Below are 12,067 nucleotides of genomic sequence, written 5' to 3'. Positions count from 1 at the left end.
AGAAGTCAAGAGCCTGATCCAAAACTACGAAGGATTTCAATGTCTCCAAGGCCCCCATGTCCTCTCCTGTCTGTGTGAGCATTTGGCCTGGCCTCAGTCTCCTCATTTGATCATGAGAAAGAATTTTAGGTGAAATATTTGCCTTTTAAGCATTCTCTGCTTCCCCAGGCATATAAATAGCACTCTCTGGTTATCCCTGTGTAACTGCTCTACTCCAGCATTTGCTTGGCTGTACTTAACTTGGACATGACAGTCAAAAGGGGCAAGTGATACAAAGATGCTGAATGAAAATAGCCAGTTATTTTAGTATCTATGAGGTATTCATAATAAGTACCTGTACCGCACAAGTCCTGTTTGTAATCGGTACAACCACCACTACAGAAGCCTTCTTGCTGCTGAACAGACAGCTCAGATTAAGCAGTCCCACACCCCTGCCTCACGTGGCTTCTAATCCATCCCTTGCACTGCAGCAGTGCGGTGAGGCACTGCAAGAGAAGCTGTGGCTGCCCCATCCCTGGCAGTGTTCAAGGCCAGGTTGGACAGAGGGGCCTGGAGCAACCTGGAAGTGGAGCAAAGTGGAAGGTGTCCCGGCTCATGGCAGGGGGGTGGAACTGGATGAGCTTTAAGGTCCCTTCCCACCCAAACCATTCTGTGATTCAGGGCTGTTTTCTCGGTACCAGTTGGTTTATTTATATTTGACTTGTAGGATTTCTCTGAAACGCTCCCTTACCTCAGCACTGTGTGGGCTGATCCCAAAGAATCAAGAAGTCCTGTATTTGCCGTTGATAAGAGAAGACGTGAAAGCACTGCCAGGGCATGTTTTGCTATCATTTATATCAGGGTCTACATGGAAGCATATGTTAACACCTTCAGATTTGATCAGAATAGAGGTTACAAAGATTTGCAAGCTTTGCAGGAAGTCTGTGACAGGAGCTGGGACAGAACTGGATGGAATATATCTAATTCCATCTTCAGCACCCAAGGGTAGGATTTCTAAACATGATCCCACAGACTTTTCTTTCCAGCGCTGGGAAACCAGAGAGAGAAGACAGAGGAAATCCAAGGACCTTGCCCACAGTTAATTAAGTCAGCCTGTGTTTTCAAAACAATGTCACTTCACATGGACTTTCACAGCCAGATATCAGCTGGCACAAGCTTCCCCTCGGATTAGGAAAGAGATGTGACTGCATTAAATCAAGATTACAGCAGGCGGTGGCATATTTCACTCTATGGGTTGTGAGTGGTGCACCCCAACCTCCCTTCTCAGATGTGCCAGAACTTTGATTGCAGTGATGTACACGCCTCATAATATTGTGACAGTCTATCATGCTATGAATATAGCATTTATCCTGCTGGATTCGCTCAAATGCAAATGCTTAAAAAAACCCCAAACATGTTTGGCTTATGCTAGAAGCTAGAACTTCAAAGGATGATAAGCGAGTTTCTGTGTCTGAGCTCCTTCTAAATTGAGACTGCACGGGCAATATGAGGATTGCTCGCCTCTAATTAGATATGCTAGTCGGATTATCTTCATTCTTGGATGCCAATTAGTTTTCACGGATTGAAAATCCTGCAGCCCATTTCAGGAACAAATTCATCTCATTCAGAAGGTGCTAAGGGGACGGATCTGAATAAAACACCAATGAAATCTGAAAAGGCAGCACCTCAAGGGACACCATCTATCCAGCTTCACTAATGGCAGCAAAAATCCTTTCAGAGGTCTCATGCATATGCAGTGCTGGTTGCAACATAATGGATAATGGAGTTGCACAGATGCTTAGGCTTTGCTGTTGTTATACACCACTCTATATATATATATTCACCCATAGCTCACTAATACCAACTGTTACAGTAGCTTAGAGATGGAGCAGCACATGGTTGAACCAAGCCCCAGGAATTCAATTATCATCTTAGTAGCTCTACAGTGAGGCAGGAGGAGATGCCTGGCTCATCTCTTTGTTCATATGAGGAGTTAAAATCCATCAGACACATCCACCGGAGAGGGAGCAGGCCAGTGCTCAGCTGGATCTCACCTGCACTGTGTCCAGACAGGGGGCCTGGCAAAGCAGAAGAGGAGCCTATACCCATATACACCCCAAAATCTTTGCTCTGCTCCAGCCAAAGCCTCTCTGAGAGGCAGCAGCCAGGACCACAGTCAGACCTCCTCCTTCTTACTGAACAAAGATTATTTTATCCTGTACCAGGCACCTGCAGTGATGCTGATGAAGGGAGCTTGCTTGTCAAGCTACGGGAGGATCTGACAAATGACAGGGACAGAGGTATCAGGAACAGTGTCTGCTTGAGTTGAATCCATGGGAGATGAAATGATACTGCTATTAGATAAGCCATAGTGCTTCTAAACACACCTTGTAGCAGCCTGTGCTTGGGCAGATCAGGATGGTACAGTTAGTTACTTGTAATGGGTGTTCAGCCTGCACCTTTCAGCTTAGCCTGACATCCAAAACCCAACAGTGATAAAAAGTGCACCCTCATAGCAGAACTGAGTCCACAAGATACAAATCACCTGAATACACCAAGGTATAAATCCACCTAATTCTGTATTTACATGATAGCCATTTAAATCTAAAATGCACATCTTTTGCCTCATTGAAATATTTTGGGTAATTTTCCCCTTGAAAATTAAACATGTCTGTCACTGCCTGTGGCCTTAGCGCATGGTATCAGTGAACTGCCCAGCAGATTGAGCTCCAGTTGAGAGACAGAGGAGCTGTGAAGAGACCCAGCATGGTACAGATGTGTCATTTCTGTAGTCTGGGCAACTATCTTATTTTCCTTACTATACTTACAGAGTACCTCACACAGTGGAGTTTTGTTGATGCCACGTTGCTCTTAGGCAGTACAGAAACAACTGCTAGAAACTGCCAGTCTTTAGTCTCAGAGACTTTCTTGAAAGAAAATCTAAAGAATCTGCAGGATATTTCTCCTTCGGAACCAAGAGAACCTTAAAAGTTCAGGCTGACTCTTCTTGAATTGTCTAACTCTTCTTTAATTAAAAAAAACTAAGAAGATTTCACTTACTTGTAACCCTCTTCCATGCAGGATCCTTCTAGCTCCAGCTCTTCGGTGATACATCTATACCACAGGAATAAGGTCAAATGTTATATGGCCAAACTGAAAAAAGGTTTAAAATATACCTATAAAACATGTCATAATTGTTAAGGAATATTAAAAATACATGCACAGACACCGCTGTGGTCTTCTGGTAAAAGCTCTAAGCCAGCTAACACAAATCTTCAGGGCCTCTGGATAGACTCACAGGCTACAGAAGCTGTAAAAACCTCCTAAAATTAAGCCAAACCTAAAACAAAGGCGAGAGAGGGAAGACCAAGTCTAAACACAACCATTTCCCTGACATCCCAGGTTTTCCACATGATGATCCTCATATATGCCACTCGCATACACACCTGTCTCCCCTCCCTCCCCAGACATTCCTCTGTCTCAGTGTTCTTCAGCTCAGGTGGGAGAGAACTAGACTATGCCGTGATACAAAAATAAATACATAAATAAAAAGCAGACATTGGGAACTGCACTGTCAGCATGATCACCACCAAAAAGCAGTGCCACTTCCTAGGTCCTCCCCTGACAGCAACTCACTGACCTTGCTTGCTCCAGGCAGTATATGCAACTTAGCTCTTGAAATTACACTGGTATGGCACTCATAGGAAAGATGACATTGATGTGAAACAGTGTTTCCTGCCTTCCTACAAGAGAAAGGTGGAATTTGCCTAATACTGTTGCTTTGCTGGGATTTTTAGTCACAAGTCTCTTCATCTTCTCTGTGCTGTCATTTCTCATCTTGGTATAAATTCCTGATCTGCTGTCAGAAAATGATGTGCTGGAGTCCCAGCCAAAACCTGCCACTCCAGATGAACTGGCTATCAAGCTAAAATGGAGCTTTGGATCCACAGGAGCTCAGGAAACCCTTACATGATTACTCATGGCTTTATGAATTTGGCCATGACTAAATCCTCTCCTAGCTTTGGCTGTAATGAAATTGCCTTGCTGACAACAGGAGCGACCTCTGCAGTCCCAGACACCTCCTCTTGCTCAAGGAGGAGAAGTAACAGCACCACTACACCTTCTTCACCAGACACACGTCCTGTTCAAAGAGCAGCCCCCAAAAGCTGCCAGCATGCCTCCTTGGCCCCGCTTTCAGATGCTCAGCATCACTGCAGGACTGGAGCTTCCAGGCAGCTGATGCCCAGAGAGCAGCCTGAGAGCTATGGAGCATCTCACACTCCAGCCTTGGCACAGTGGAGCTACACACCCAGACCCCCTAACCCCTAGAACCACAAAACAACCCCTGCTCAAGCCCCCCACAACGTTTTAAGTATGCAATTAACCATGCTGGTAACCTCCCTGGTGAAGAAGCCCGAGGCTTGTGCAGCAGACCGTAAAACAGGATGGAAATTTTCTTTCAGCAAGCAAAACGCTGACTTAAGCCCTCGTATTCTGAGTGCTGCTGGTCATTAAGCAAAAACGACTTTTACAGTTGCCTTTGCACTGCAAATAATTTCATTTACGCGATGAAACGGCCCCATTCAGTGTTTCTGCCTGCATTTTGTCAACTGTGTATATTCCATTTAATATTTACAGACTGGGGCACTAGTCTGGCTTACTTAGTAATTCATTTCTTTAAATATTTATAGCACTTTGACTCTCAGCAAGGGTTCTGTTTGGTAAGAACAATATTGGTCTGTGGTTGATAGTGTCACGGAAATTTCAGAGGCAAATTTCAATTTTGTAAGATAAAAATACATAGGTTTCTGCAACAGACCATAACGATTTCAAAGGAAACCTTTTACTGCTGAATGACACAAGTACTGAAAAAAAAATCCCATTATGCCCTTACACATAATTCCACACTGAAGGCACAGTGCTGAGAGATCTATTTCATGCCACTGGTACTCACACAGCAAAAGAAATCGCCAAAGGAATTTTCAATCATCTCTTTTCAATCGCCACTGACACTAAAAGCAGAAACCTTGCTGCAAGAGGACCCCCTGAAAGAGAGAGTAAAACCTCCAAAATGCAAGAGGAGTTTTTGCTAAGATCTCTTCCCACTAGAAAATCCCTTTTTTCTTTGCATACACTGATTTTAAGACTTTCAGGCTCTCTGTGTGAAATGCTGTGTGCTTATAAAAAAGGCTTAAGGGGCTTAAGTTTAAAGGCAGCCTTGGGAATTGAAAATATCTGGCAGATATTACTTACTCCATCAGTGTAAATTTGTCTAGTTCCACTGACTTCAGAGACTACATTCAAATGATACCAGCTGAGAGCCAGGACCAGAGAGTACATCCCTGGCCTGTCATTTTAGGCTTTGTTGTAGATACCTAAGTTTTCAGGCATTTGTTCCTGGGTAAGACAATAACTACCTATATTTGTGATGTAGGAACAATTTTCCAGAGGCAAATGATAGTTATAATTCCTCTGCAAAATGCCATATGGAAAAGTTATGGCCTGTCAGGGATGTTGACTTCCTCACACACAAACCCCTGTTCACTGGACACCACCATCCTTCTGCTCCTGAGTTTTTTCCAGCCTCATCTCCCCCATTCCAGGAACATGGGATAACTCAGACAGTGAGGCAGGGAATCAGAGGCACCATATGTCAGCGCCGATCTGATGTTTTGCAAAACATGCCCCATCCCTGGCAGTGTTCAAGGCCAGGTTGGACAGGGCTTGGAGCAACCTGCTCTAGTGGAAGGTGTTCCTGCCCATGGCAGGGGGTTGGAACTGGATGAGCTTTGAGGTCCTTTCCAACCCAAACCATTCTGTGATTCTATAAACCACCCTCCCTGCCACTGCAGCACACCAGCCAGTAGAGCAATCATCCGCCCTGGGACTGAAAAAGCAGCCACCATGATAAGTAATATCAGTAGGAATAAGCAGCTGGGAGTGAGAATGATCAGTGGGAAAAAGCCCAACAGACAGCGGCTCTGCAAGCCAAGTGGCAGTAACCGCTTCTCCTTGCAGGAGACCCCAGAGTTTGGCTCCCCGAACATGAAGGCTTTCAAATGCCTTCCCTCCAACCCTGCAATAACCAAGAAAGTCCCTCTCAAGAATAATGAGAATCTTTTCAGAGTGGAAGAGTTATTCTGCAATAGGCAGAACTAATGACACATGAATTCAATGATTTTGACTGTATCCCCTTTCTCCCCAGGGACCCCAGCCTGCTCCTGCATCCCAGCCCAGCCATCCACCTACTCCACCCTGCCCTGTCCCCACCTCCCTCTCTCTTGTTCCCACCATTTTGGTTGGGCATGGTGAAGTCTGGAGCTGTGCAAGTGCTGACCAGCCAACAGGATGGACATGAGCTGGTCCCTCAGGGAGGCATTCATTTGGGTCTCTATCCATCTGCCAGTAACATTAATCTAGGTCCTTCCCTTCAAACACGGTCACAAACCTTCTGGCTTTGCCACCTCTGTACAAACAAGCCAGGCAGCACTGGCATACCAAAGCTACAAGCACAGATGATACACAGGGATTCCATGGCTCCGCACCAGGGCCACCACTCTGTCCCTTCTCCAAAGATCTCTCCCTGCTCAGAGAGAAGAGCACGGTCTGGCAGAAATTCACTTCCACGCTGCCTGGCACTCATTCACCATCCCATCCATCCAGCTGGTCTTGATGAGAAGTTTATGGCTTTGTGGCTGCCAGAGATTGAGTACTGGGTTCCTGTTGGGCTCTCTGGAAAAGCATCAATTTTCAAGAAGCAGCAGCACCTCCTGCAAGAGTTTCACTGCAGCTGGCACCTGGCAGCCTACAGAAAGGATCAGGCAGAGAGCAATGGGCATCTTTGCTGACGTTCAAAACCCCATCACACGCGCCTGTCTCTGTAGCTTTCCAGCCAAAAACCCTCACAATGTGCTGCAGGCCCCTTGCCAGGGATGCGGAGCCAGCACACAGCCTGCCAGGGAATATAGAAAAAAGCTCTTTCAAGATTAAATGTCCTCACAAGGTGGAAACCAGCAGATGCCAAGAGCTGTGACTTGTTATCCAGGGGTAGTAATGTAGGAGCCTGCCACAGCTTCCCTCTCCAGACCTTGACCAGCTGGAAGCCAGGACCCCATGGGAATGGGGTGATACCAGCTCTCCTTGGGGTCCTCAGCACCTTTGATGCCACACTACCTTGTCCTCAGGTCTGTCTCTTGAAAAAGCACGTGCAGGACATTCTCTTTGGCACAAGCTCTCTGGATTTGTAACACCCCAGGGCTTCCTCAGCCTTTCTGCTGGCAGCTGGTGCTGACCACACTCAAGACAGAAGGCCCTTGGGGGTGACTCCATCCAGCCACTCCCTGTGATGTTTGAAAGGCTAAGCAGGAATCATTTTAAACAATCTGGGAGGAAAACGATACGTGCTGGTGCAAGCCCTGATGAAAGGCCCAACACCCAGTTGTAACCCTGGGAGTAGTGAGGTGATGTAGGTGGGAAAAGCAGAAAAAGTGACCCTGAAAGAAACTCTGCTACCCTGGACCTGGGGAAGAGCAAGCCACAGTGGCTGGCTTCGCCAGCTCTCACGTGAGGTGAACTGAGCCTAAGTGTCAAAAGCCCTAGCTTTGGGAAGAGACAGCTCGCAAATGGCTCCTGCTCCATGCAGACCCACACTGGGTGGCCACCTAAGGGAGGATATTTCAGCTCAAATGGGTCAAATGTGGCAAACTTTCACTGAGAACAAAGCTAATGGGACACTTCAGTTCAAGGCTAGGAGCACCAAGTGCTGGCTGGGCAGTGTGTATGGGTGACTGTCACACCCAAACTGAGTAGCTCTGAGGACAACTAGGGACCAGGGCTGCTGAGGTTGCCTGCTGCACTCAAACACTGAACAAGAAGCATCTGTGCTTAACTGGCTTAATTTCCTTCTCCTCATGGCAGGCTGGTGCTGTTGCCAGCTCCTCTCAACAAGCACTAGCACCACAGAGGCACCCCACGGTAGCAGGAACAGGAGGAAAGAGCCCAGAAATCAGTCTGAACCTTGTCCAGACCACCACTGCATTTTGAGCCTGATTCACTGCTGCCTCTGGAACTATTTCCCCAGCCTCCAAAATAGTCTTTAGCCACAGTCTGTGTTTCCTCATCCCAGAAGATTTTGTTTTCTTCAGTAATTCACGTGCAACAGGTTTATTCTTGAACACCAGATGACCAGCATTAACGGTCACAGAGACAAAAACAGGGACATGGGACTTGTCGACATGTTTCTCATCACTCCACATGGTACTCAACCTCTTTCTGCTTCCAGCACCAAACATGTCTCGAAACTAAGACCAACCTTTCCTTACCAAAGTGAGTACTCAGATGACAAAAAAGCCACCCCAAAATACGAAAAAAAGCAGCTACCTTATAGATCCAGCCATCCCGTAGGGGGAAGAAGTGCTTTGGGAACACATAGGCAGTTATCCCACAGCTGCCTTCGGCTATGTCCTGACTCTCTTGGTTCCCAGCCCACGCTCAGAGCAGTGATGCTTCCTCAGGGATCACCAAGACCCAGGGAGGATGAGGGGACCAGGACACGAAGACAAGCAAGCCTCACAGAGCACATGCTGAGTCACTTCTGAAACAAGGGGACCTGGACCATAGACACAAGCCCATTTTATTTCAACCTCTAACTGCAGCCTTTTTGGGGAAGTTACTGTTAGACAAAAAGTGGGTGTAAATGCCCTGTCCTCTCATTCTTTCTCCAAAGCTCTCAAGATACCCAGAACAACCTGCTGGAAACTAAGAACAAACCAATTTGTGAAGGTCACACTGAAAATACGTTGCAGGGCACACCACTCATCTCCCCTATCCCCACATTGGTGTCTTTAATCACAGAATCATCCCGTTTCCCTGGTGAGAGGTGCCAATTTTAGCACCCATTTAGCAGCATTCCTAGCCCAGGTACTGCATCTTGCCCACACATGCAGTCATTACAGGTAATGCTGGATAGGGTTACCTGCCCTGAGGTTGACTGACATTTCGCAGTACAAGAAACCTACCTTCTGCGGTGAGTGGAACTTTGTTCAGCTTCAACTGAGGTGAGATTTTCCATGCCAGATGTCCTTTCATTACAAGACTTTCCCTCTTAATTCACAGCACCTGCAAATAAATAGGTCATTGCAAAGGCAATTTAAATAAAGGTTTGACCTTTCAGCTATGAGTTTTCTGGCTTTGTTTAGCTTCAGCTACTGTCTTAATCACATCTTATTATTTCATGCTCTGTGTGCTATGTGCCAGTTTTTACTTTTAAGGAAGAAATGCTGGCATATGTCATTGGCTAGTAGATGTGTGGGGAAAAATAGTCATTAGGGAAAGCCTACAGAACAGGGTATTTTTAAAATGAACTTTTGTGTTGTGGGGAAACATATGCCCCACACAAAATCACCTACACTCAATAATGAAATTGAGACATTTCTATAGGATGTATACTGCCTCTTGTACACTGATTTTAGCAACCTTATGGTTGGACCGAGCCTTGGGTGACATGCCTAGTGGGAGGTGTCCCTGCCCACAGCAGGGTGTTGGAACTAGATGATCTTAAGGTCATTTCCAACCCAAACCATTTTGTGATTCTATGATGTATCCACACATAGCAAAACACCTCAGACTCCTGGGGAAAGATCCTCTGCTAGTGTAAATGACCCCAGCTCCATTTGCAGGCTGGGAGCTGCTGAGGATCTGCTCCAGCACCTGCCTGTCGCAGGAGCTCAGCTCTCTCCTTGGCTGCCTTTCAGCTCTGGGATGGGGCAGGTCATCGGCATGAATCAGTGCCTCCCACTAGCAGCTGTGTGGGAGGGAAATCAAAATGCTGTTGGAGTAGGCACTGGTGAGGCCATCAATACCAAACGTCCTGGAGGAGCTCCCAGCCGAGGAGAGTGCAGAATGACTTAATAGCAGGAGGATTTATCAAGGATGACAAAATAGTTTGTATCAGGCATTTCTGTAGGGTTCTTTTGGGAATAGAGAGGCAGCACTCGCTGCCTGCCAGGCTTAGCCTGAAGATGAGTCCCAAGGCATCCCAGGCGGCTGGGGGGCTGTGTGCCTGCTGCAGCCTGAGTCACCGTGGGCTCTGGATCTGGGCCGAACAGCAGGGAAACCTCTTGGGCACTGGCTGTCAAGTCCTCACCATGTGTTCCTCCTACTTGGCAATAATGGATCAGTTTTGCTTGTCATACTCGCTGATGTTATTCTCCATATTATACTTCACTTGCACGTTTCACTGGAAGATCTTGTGGAATCTTGTATACCCACTGCCCTGAAAGGTGTTGTGGGTTTTAGGTGTTGTCCTAACCCAGGCTTGGAGCGCTGCTCCTCTGCTGTGAGCCGGGACACTTTCTTGAACAAGCAGAAGGAAGAAAAATGCCTGGATTTGTTCTACAATGAAAGACACCAAATGCCTTTGCAAAAGCAGCCTCCACGTTCTACTAGAGAGCACAGGGAGACGAACAGAGGGGACAAAGGAAGACCAAAGCTCAGGCACAGCTTCCTGCCAACAGCTCTGGGATGGTGTGCAGGGTGTGCAGCAGGGTGTGCAGCTGCAGGGGATCACACCAGGAGACAGAGGGGAGGTGGGTGGAAGGAACAAGGGCTGAAGAGGGGACACCTTCACTACTTGAGGCCACTGCAACCAGGAAGGAAATAAATGTGCCTTGCACGTGTTCAACCTTTGTAACAGCGATCAGGAGTCCCTGCTCTCCTTCTCTGCCAACTGCCAGAGCTGCAGCAGCATGATTTAAGGAAAGCTGGGAAAACTTCCTCCGACAGCTCTTAAAGTGGGCAGAAAGCGGAGGGCAGGAGGGTGCCTGGGATCACTGTGCCCTAGGATCACGCAGCCAGCCCTGCTGAGCAGCACATCGTACCTGGGATAGAGCAAGAGAAAAACAACAGCTCAGAGGGATATTTCCCACTGCACGAAAGGCCAACTTGCAAGCTATCTTGCCCAGAGCATGCACACAGCAGGTCTTCTGCCTGGCAGCTAAATGTTCAGTGGTTACAGCTAAGTCTGCTTTTGAAAGCTGAACCAAAGCAGCCCAGCTGCCTACTGAGCTCATGGTGGTGGAGCGTGTTTGGGTACAAAGAGGTCCAGCATTGCCTGGTTCCTTGCCTCCAGGGAAACAGGTTATTTCCTGCCTTAAATAATGCAGTGGAGAAAAAAAATGAAATGATGGGATGGATCACAGAAGCAAACAAAGCGAATGGAGAAACCAACAGCAAAGGGGTTCTGAAAGACAATGGTCTGCGCGTCATCAAGTGCTGAAACCACAGAAGCATCAAAGCTAAGCCAAGTGCAAGCCAGGCAGAGGAAAGTGCTTCACCTCTCAGAAACACGGTTTCCCTGAGGTTATTGCACAGGCTGGAGAGAACTGTACAGAATGTGGGACATTTCTACAACAGCCTTGTACCACTCTTGGTACTTAAACATCCAGAAAACCCTGTTTCTTTACCTGGAAGGAGCCATCATCTACTTACTCATGGATGGCCATACTTCCAAGCCACTGTTTCAGTCCTTCTGATGACACCTAAGCAGAGTTGGATCGAAAGTAACAAGCCTGTGACCATGCTTCTGTGGCTTCTTCCAGTCATGGAAGGCAAAAAAAAAAAAAAACCCACCCAAAACACAACAGGGCTGAAAGTTCTTGAAATTCAGGGAATAGCAACATGACAAGAGAAGGCAGATATTCCACATAGTAACTGATACCCAGGCAGTGTACCAGGGGTCACTGCAGCAGCAAAGATGGGATATGAACATTGGGACATATCTAAGGGCAGGAGCATTTGCATGGGAGTGTTCATCCTCTCCCATATGCAGGGATAGGGCAGAGGGAGATTTAAGTCACTTCAAAAGTATTGAGCCTTTGGAATATAAGCATGAGTTGATTCACGTCTTTGACTTCAGAAGGAGTGAAAAATAACCAGAGTGCAAGACCTTTCTAGATGCAACTGCTACAAATATCTGAATTTGGATATCCTGGATATCCCATCCCAAGAGGGAATTTCAAGCTTCATGAATTTTCACTTGTTTTCCAGGAATGCGCCCCAAGCACATAATTTCTGGTTTTACTCACAAAGG

Source organism: Strigops habroptila, chromosome 6, assembly GCF_004027225.2.
Source record: "Strigops habroptila isolate Jane chromosome 6, bStrHab1.2.pri, whole genome shotgun sequence".
NCBI lineage: Eukaryota > Metazoa > Chordata > Aves > Psittaciformes > Psittacidae > Strigops > Strigops habroptila.
Note: the sequence above shows the minus strand (reverse complement) of the source record.